We start from the raw sequence: 9,249 nt of genomic DNA on the forward strand, positions 1-9,249 counted from the left end.
ATGATCAAGATAAAGTTTTGGTGTACTTTAAATTCTAATAGTTATTAGAATCAAATCTCTACTTCTTTTATACTTCTTATGCCTATAAATAGAGACTCGATGAAGCATTGTAAATTATCCCTTTGATCAATAATGTACATTCTTTATTGCTTTCATATTTTCTTTGTTCTTTATTCTCTCCGTCTCTTTATTTTATAACACATTATCAGCACGATGATTCTCTATTTTTTTCAAAATCTTTCGAAGTTATCCCCCAAATCCAATTCCTCTTTCATCTTAAACTTTCACCCTTACAACTTCATATTCAGGATGTTGAAAGATTCAATCTCATAATGAATCATGGTGATGACGATGATATTAAAGATCTTCAAGTATATTTTATTTATTATATCATGTTTATTATAATCAGAGACTAATCATGACAATATTAATAGATATATTTTGATTTGAAATCTCACGCATGTTTGTGATGGTGATTATGAAATAAATAATCTATTGGGGTGTTTATAAGTCCGTCCTACTAGATTTGTTGCATTCCCCGAAGTGAATGTAAACATAAAGAAAATAAAAGATATACTCATGGACCACTAAAAGTGGGAACATAGTAATAAATAAGAGAACAATGAGAGTTCTCAAGATAACTTTTCAAACGGTAAAGATAACTTATGATATCAATGTAATATGAAAGATTATTGGCCACATATATAGCGTATGCCCAAATATTTTATTTTTGTAATTATTCTTTGAGGAATGATATGAGAATGTAGTAATGAATTCTATCATTATAGATAGAAAATATTTATCTTATTTGGTACTAAAATAAAAAATATATTATTCCAATATTTGATAGTACAAAATTAGTTGAAAGTTCCGAAGAGCTAATATATTAATATCTAAAAGCACAAAATTTGCTATTCCACAAGCGAATATTGCATATAATTATTTAGAAATTATATTTATTGACTTAGTGGTATTATAGACTTCACATTGATATAGACATTTCTAAAAGTAAGTGTCACAATATTGCTTATATGTGAGTACAAAATAAAAAGAATGACGATAAAATTATCAATTGTCAAAATTTATATTTACATTATTAGTACAATTGAAAAACATGATTAAGTAAACCAAAAGTTTACTAATACAAATACATTTACTACTTGGCGTGACCAATTAGACCATCCTGGATCATATATGATGCAAAAATTAATTAATAATTAATATGAACATTCATTAAAGAACCGAAAGATTCTTTAATTTAAAAGAATTCTCATATGTTGCTTATTCTATATGATTTTGGTATATGCATCTACAAAATAATCACATATGTGTTATCAATTTGCAACTTGTTGTTTGCAAGATTGCTTGTTTAAATGATTAATTTTAGATTATGCAATTAAAACAATTCATCTTGCTAATGTTGGTGAGTTTACATCCCAAGTTTTCAATGATTATTGCATGTCAATTGGGATAAAAGTTGAACATCCTATAGCTCATATTCATACACAAAATGATTTAGCTAAATTATTTATCAAATGTCTCCAACTAATAGCTAAATCATTACTTATGAGAACTAAACTTTCTATTTCAACATGAGATTATGTTGATTTATATGTTGTATGCATCAAGCCAATAAGTTATAAATACTCTCATTACAATTGGTTTTTGATCAAGAGATAAATATTTCTCATCTTTGAATTTTTGTAAGTACGTATATGTTCCAATTGCTCCACCACGACGCACAAAGATGAGTGAATCCTCAAAGAAAGTTGGGAATATATATTAATTATAAGTTTCTTTATATTATTAGATGTTTTGAATGTATTCGAGATTCAATTATGTCATGATTTGTGATTATAATTTTGATTCGATAGTTTTCCCGACATTAGAGGGAGAGAAATAATAACTTGTAATGAATTAGGGGGAGAATAATTTGAACCAGAAGTTCAATAAGGATAACTCATTACAAGTTAACTGTTAGATGTATTTACAAACTTAATGAGAATAACCAATTGTTATATATTATCTAATATTTTAATTTGAATCAAAGTTCCAGTAGGACAATTAGTTAGAATAAATAATAGATTGATAGGTCTAAAGATGAAATTCTTCTAGGTGGTCATATAATGGAGGCGGGTCTCTAGAAGAGACCCAAGACATAACTAATAAGTAAAACTTCAGAAGAAATTCAGGTACCTGAAACTGAATTTTAAAATAATGAAAATAAGAAATATCGACAATTTATTTCAATTCAATAAAATGTGGAACCAAATAATAAAAGTGATCAACAATGATTTTGCAAGCAATATTATTATTGAAATAATGAAATAAAAGGAGGATCTTGAATAAATCTATTGAGAAATATAGATATGGAATAAATTGATCAAAATAGAAAGACGCAACTCAAGTACAATTAAATTCGTGGAGTTTTTGGACCAGTAGTCCAAATATCTAAAGGTATAAAGCCGGTGCAATTGAATTAGTTTTGCAAAAGCGGAATACGAAGTTTTTCGATAAGTCCTGGCATTGATTATGAAAAGATATAATATTCTTTTGTGGTGGATGCAATAACCTTTAGATATATTATTAAACTGACAGTTCATAAAAGATTTAACTTACGTCTAATGGTTATTATTACAAATTTTTATGAATCACTATATAGTAAAGTTTATATTAAAATCCTTGAAGGATTTAGGATGCTAGAAGCATATTGAAATTCTCGAGAAATTGTTCATTTATATGAATTGAAATAATTTGAACATATGTGGTAAATTTGACTTAGTGAATAGTAGTTGAAGGAGGATTATAAAGTGATCCAAAATACCTATTTGTGTTTTTATAAAAGAATCGTTATTAAAGTTTGTTATCTCTTGAAGAAATCAAAATATATTTCTCCAAATTTTCCTCACTCATGACTTTTAAAAGAATGGTAATATAAATGTTTATCAAATACATTCAAATAATCATTTGAAAAACTAGTATTCAAGATTGAATATATAGAATATGAGAAAATATGTGATGTTTTCATACGGGGGAGTAAATACGCGTTGCACTCTTTTTCCCTTAATTGAGGTTTTGTCCTATTGGGTTTTCCTGGTAAGGTTTTTAATGAGGCAGCATATTATGCGTATTATAGATTGTGTACTCTTTTTCCTTCATTAGGTTTTTATCCCACAAGATTTTTCTTTATAAGGTTTTAACGAGGCACATTATCTACTAATGGACATCTAAGGGGGAATGTTATAAATATCTTATTAAGTGGATGTCCATCATGATCAAGATAAAATTTTGGTGTACTTTAAATTCTAATATTTATTAGAATTAGATTTCTACTTCTTTCATACTTCTTATGCTTATAAATAGAGACTCTGATGAAGCATTGTAAATTATCCCTTTGATCAATAAAGTACATTTTTTATTGCTTTCATATTTTCTTTGTTCTTTATTCTTTCCATCTCTTTTATTTTATAACAATATCAGCTGTTGTTATTAATAAATTCAAAGACAGTACTAAAATGCAAAAGATGAAGGATTCTGGACAAATTACCGGATTCACATTATGAATAAACAATTTGAACCACTCAACGTTAGAAGTTGAAATAAATATTAGAATCAGGCAATTGGTTGAGAAAGCGAAAATCATGCTGCTGAAAAATACATATCTTTCAACTCTATTTCTATTAAATAAAATGATATTAAAAGCTGGCAATTGCTTCCAAAGTGCGAAAATCATGCTACAACAAAATACTCAAATTTGATTCTTCCATGTACAACACCTTAGCATCCTATAAATTCCTTTTATGCATCTTGAATCACAGTTATATGATACGTTGTTGAGGCTTACAAAAATAAAGTTTATTCAAATTAATGAAACTTTACAGTCAATAGTAGATTTGTCTATGATTCGGGTCAAAGGATCGCTTGAAAAGTGTGAGTATTTAGATAAAGTTATAGGTTTAAAAAAATGAGTTTGAGCAAAAAATAAGGTTCATTTAAAAAACGAACCGGGCCTTAGGCTTGGTTTTTTGGCTTAGGCTCGACCCGAATTTGTAAAAAGAAAAAAAAATTATTATTTTCTTCTTGTTTTCTCACTGTTTTGTTGTCATTTCACTATTATGTTACTGTTATTTTGTTATTATTGTTTGAATATTGTATAACTCTTATTTTATTGTTAATTTTGTTACTATTTTAGAGACATTTGCTTGTTAAGTTGCACCTATGTTATTGTTATTTAAGTATAATTTTTTAAAAATTTATTCTCAATTTGTTGGGAAACATTTATTTTAATGTTTTTAGTGATTTTGATGTATTATATTTAAAAGATATAAAAATAATATAAAAAAATTTAATACGGGTGGGTCGAGCCTCGATTTTAACATTTTTATCTGAGTCGAGTTTGAGCAAAATTTTAGACCCATTTTTTGAGCCGAGACAAAACTGGGCCTAAAATTGTGTCAAGGGTTGACCCATGGACAAGTCTAATCAATTGTAAGTAAGGTCGAATACAACAGAAATCTGTAATAATTTTATTGCTTCAACTAAAACAAATAAAATAAATAAAAATGGGTTTTTTTTTAAAAGAAAAACTTAAAAATTAAAATTAAGATTTGAAGAAATGCAAAGAAAACAATAAATACATTTGAAGAAAATCAATGAGATGAAATTCTAGTAAAAGAAAATTCTTCGTTTGATTCAAGGGTTTGATCATTGATGCAAAGATGAATGACAATGTTCTTTAGTAAATTCGTTATAGTGATCGATGATTGCCTAGTAACCTAATCTCTTTTTTGCTTTTTGATAATCAAGACCATTAATTACTTCCCTTGTTGAAACAACCTTATAACAATCGCTTAGGAATTTAATTTATCAACAATATGAAGAACGTAAAAGGCTCAATTCTAACCAACACACACAATCAGAGTTTATTTAAGTTAGATCACATGCCCACACTACACAAATAATTATGCAATTGTCACAAATATTAGAAACCAATCAACTAAATCCCTAATTAACAAGGCAATCATTCCAAGTTATCAAATACCGACCACATATTTAACAAACCCAAATAATTGTAATTAAGCTAGAAGACATGCAAATACCAGAGAACAAAGAAAAGATTAATAACCATTCAATCTCACAAATTTGTAGAATCAAACAATCGAATATTACTTTGACTACAAAAGAAAGGTTTAGCAATCCGTGAAGAAAATAATACACAAAAATCAAAATAAAACTAAGAGCGACTATATCCTGACTGCCTCTAATAATTTCTATTTATAGAAAAAAATAATATAATGGAGAAAATAAAACCATGCCAAAAAAAACTTTACGCTCCTTTTTTTCCAATTATTCCTAAATACATAATAAATAATATAATGAAGAACATGAATAGCATAATTCAAAAGAAGAAATATTACAAATAATTTAAAAATTACGCACTTATCAAATTCCCCACACTTGAACCATGTTTGTTCTAAAACATGAAACTAATGCGAATGAAAATGCAAATGTATATGTAACCTAAAGAAATACTTAACTCAAATCGATAATTAAAACATCATTATATATCAATGGAACAAGTAAACATACTTTCATGAATCCAATCGAAATTCTATTTACTGATCAATAGTAACAATAATTCATGTAATTAGGAAAAATAAAAAAACAATAGACCTTTGTAATCATGTGTGATTGCCTTCACTAATTATATGTAATGTATAAGAGATATTAGAAAAAAGAGAGACTATTTTCAAACTTCATCATGCTTTTGATAGTCATTAGGTTTCCAAAATCCCCAATTTCAATCGAGCATAAAGCATCAAACTTCTTTTCCTTCTACTTCACTACAAAAAATTCTTAATTAGCATGAGATAGAAGCATAATAATTTGAGAAATAATACAATTAAAATTATTTTTCTTTATTTTTTTTTTCAAATTTAGGACAATTTCCTTTCAACGTGATTGTAGATGACAACCCAAGCACCTACCTCCACACAGCCGTGTGAATGTTTGCAAGTTTTACAGTTTGGTACACACACAACCACAGTTTGTTACACGATCTGGTGACATAGCCGTGTGACCTGTATTACACGGTTTGGCTTCCTGCACACAGTTGGGCTACACAGTTGTGTGTTTCAGCCCCATACAGCCTCATTCCTTCCACATGGTCGTGTGACCCTTATTTGTAAAACTTCAGAAATAATAGGTTGAGATCGTGACTTCAAAAGGGGGCGTCACAATTTAAAGGCTAAATATTTTCCCAACAGTGAATTTTTGCAGGCAGAGTTAAGAAATTACCCTTCATATACCTGGAGGAGCATATTGGCAACGAAGAAACTACTGAGGGAGGGGATGGCTTGGAGGGTGGGAAGGGGGGACCAAATATCAATCTGGCAAGATGCTTGGGTTCCTGGATTGGAGGAATATAGAATTAAAGAATCAGCTAGGAACCATAGAATTGAAATAGTACCAGACCTAATTGATCCTAACCAAAATCAATGGAAGGAAGAAACCATTACCAGTTTATTCATAAGTGAGAAGGCTACTGCAATTTTCAGAATTCCTTTTACAAACAAGATGACTCTAGAATTTAGAGTGGTGAACCATCAAGAGAATATACTGTAAGAAGCGGGTAAATATGGTTGACAAAAAAGGAACCTAACCTTGATAATGATACAAATAATTATGCAAACATTGATAAACTCTTCTATAAAAGAACTATGGCAAACAAACTTTCCAGGAAAAATAAATATTACAAACTGGCATGTGTACAATGGATACATTCCAATTATGGGCAGTCTACACTATAAGCGGAAGTAGAGACAAAATCGACAGAACACGCTTTCAGAGATTGTGCTGCAGTAAAAAACATATAGAAAGAATTAGGGTTTCAAATTATACAAAGAGATGAGGAAGTGAGATATCAACAGTGGATAAGAGAGTTACTTAACAATACGACAAGAATACAGAATAAGACTATTTTTTTTTTGCAGCATCTGGGCAATGTGGTTGAGGAGAAACAAGATCCTGCACGAGAAAAAGGTCCAATCAGTGGAGGATACAATTTTCTTTATTTGTAAATATTTGAGGGAATGGGAAGAGGTAAATCACAGATTACCAGGTCAAAGGGTGGTAGAAGAGCGGTGGAGGCCACCTAAACCAGACGAAATCAAAATAAACTTTGATGGGGCCTTTGATAAACAAACATTTAAATTTGGAATAGGCATTGTTTGTAGGGACCCAGAAGGAAAAATACTTAACTGTAGATCGAAAGTCAATAATCGAATCCCTACGACATTTGCAGTAGAGGCTTTGGCTTGCCTACAAGCAGTAAGAATGGGTTTGGATCTGGGTTACCGAAGGGTTGTGGTGGAAGGAGACGCCCTCAGCATCATTAAAAAATTACAGAGAAAGGAAAATGATAAATCAGTGTTAACTCTATACACTATAAATATCAAAACTTTTAGCAACAAATTCAACAAATGCAAATTTAGACAGATAGGAAGAAAAGGGAACGAAACGGCGCATGCAGTAGCGAAGGAAGCTCTAAAGCTTAACGGAAGTACCTACATAGAAGGACGACTGCCTAAAATGGTGTTAGCGGTAGCGACAAAAGATGCTAGAGATCTGGAACTGTCATAGGGAAGAAGGGAGAGATGATAATCTAGCAAACTTGAGGAGTAGATGCATTAAAAAGATAACAGGCGGTGTTACACCCCAAAATAAGTCTAGGAGGTTTAGGGACATTTTAAAAATTTGAAAAAGTGTTTTAGAAACCATTAATTTTAGAAAAAAAACTGATTTATAACATGGTCAAAATTGAGAGTGTTTATGTTGCAGTTAGACCAAATTTTAAAATTGAACCTAATATCTTCCCCGTCAGCCGTTTTCATGTTAGTTTTCTCCATTGCATTGTTTGTGTCGTCCCTTGTTTGAAAAAGCTTCTCCCAATTGATTTTTAATCCCAAAGTCCATACTCTTGAATTCTTTCACTTTCCCAACATTAAGCCTCCATAATATTTCAAGAAAACACCCAAAAATCTCATTGAAATCATCTTCCTCACGTGTGAGTTTTTCAGGTTTTTGACAAAAGTTCATTTTTCTTCCATCAAAGGTAACCAATCGTCTATCCATTAGTTTTTAATGTTATTAGGCCTTTGAAACTAAATTTTTAGCTACTAAATCACATGTTTTGATTAAAAGCTGAAAATAGGATCGTTAATAGTGAATTTTAGATTTTTGAGTAAAAATGTGATTTCAAAGTGTTAATCAATAGGTTTTGACATGATTAAGAGGTTCCTAAACATTTTTTTGAAGTTTCATTAAATATTTCTTAAGTTTTAATAAATTTTTGTGAAAATAGTCAAAACTTGTCGAAAAATGTCGATACCGTGAATTGTGTAGTTTTGTATAGTTTAAAGGTTAGGAATTAGTCGTAGGCGAATTGGTTTTAGGCAAAAATATTGATTATAGACCGAGATATTCAAATTTAAAGCTTTCTATGTAAAAGGTTTCAGTTACATAGGGATATAGCTTAGGCTTATGTTTTTGGTTGCTTGTGGTGAGTCATTAGCTAATTTCTAAATGTGTTCTTGTTGTGTTGAAGTTCCAAATTTTTTAGGACCATCTACGAGCTAGAAAAAGGCTAGTTTGAGTTTTTGGCTTTTCGACGAAAGCGAATTGGTGAGTGTTCAGATTAATTGCTTCTGGACACGATTCAATGCGTTGTTAGGGAATTTAGTTGTAGCCTAAACCCCTACTCTAAATATGTGCTCGTTGAATTGTGAAAATGTGTATTAAGATGATATGCCATTACATGTGTTATGTGTTCATGATTATTATTGTGGAATTACATATCTGGACTTGTCAAATAAGCTAAGTGTTAGTGATAATATTGTTCTTATGATGCAAATATGCAGTAACAATGATTAAAAAATCGGTAAGCAATATATGTGTGTTTAATAACAAATATTTTGACCTTGTGACACTTGAGACCATTTGTAACAGCCCGGTTTAGACCCTAGTCGGAATAGTGGTTTCGAAACAACAAATTTGAGGTCGTAAAATTATTTTAATATTATTTTTGGTAATTGCAACATGTTATTTGATATGTGTGAAAATTTCATGATTTAATTTTACCGATTGGTTGTCTAATTTGATAAAAAGACTTAATCGCGTAAAATGTAAAAGTGGCATTCTAATTGTTAAAGTGCTTAATTGCTTTGATTAATTAAAGATGGGATCCTTATG

General features: G+C 29.9%; 1 long non-coding RNA gene across 2 annotated transcripts; it reads right to left on the reverse strand.

Moving 5' to 3' along the window:
* Positions 1–5,676: 5,676 nt before the first annotated feature.
* LOC105766210 (uncharacterized) lies at positions 5,677–7,710 on the reverse strand. Of its 2 annotated transcripts, XR_001125102.2 has the most exons (6): positions 7,566–7,710; positions 7,261–7,383; positions 7,118–7,153; positions 6,951–7,026; positions 6,519–6,855; positions 5,677–6,409 (listed from the first exon to the last, which is right to left on the reverse strand). It is a non-coding gene; the product is annotated as an uncharacterized LOC105766210 (long non-coding RNA). The 2 variants fall into 2 exon arrangements; XR_008196314.1 differs by having other exon boundaries at positions 7,261–7,710.
* Between the last annotated feature and the right edge of the window lie 1,539 nt (positions 7,711–9,249).

The sequence above is a fragment of the Gossypium raimondii genome, chromosome 5 (assembly GCF_025698545.1).
Source record: "Gossypium raimondii isolate GPD5lz chromosome 5, ASM2569854v1, whole genome shotgun sequence".
NCBI classification, from domain to species: domain Eukaryota; kingdom Viridiplantae; phylum Streptophyta; class Magnoliopsida; order Malvales; family Malvaceae; genus Gossypium; species Gossypium raimondii.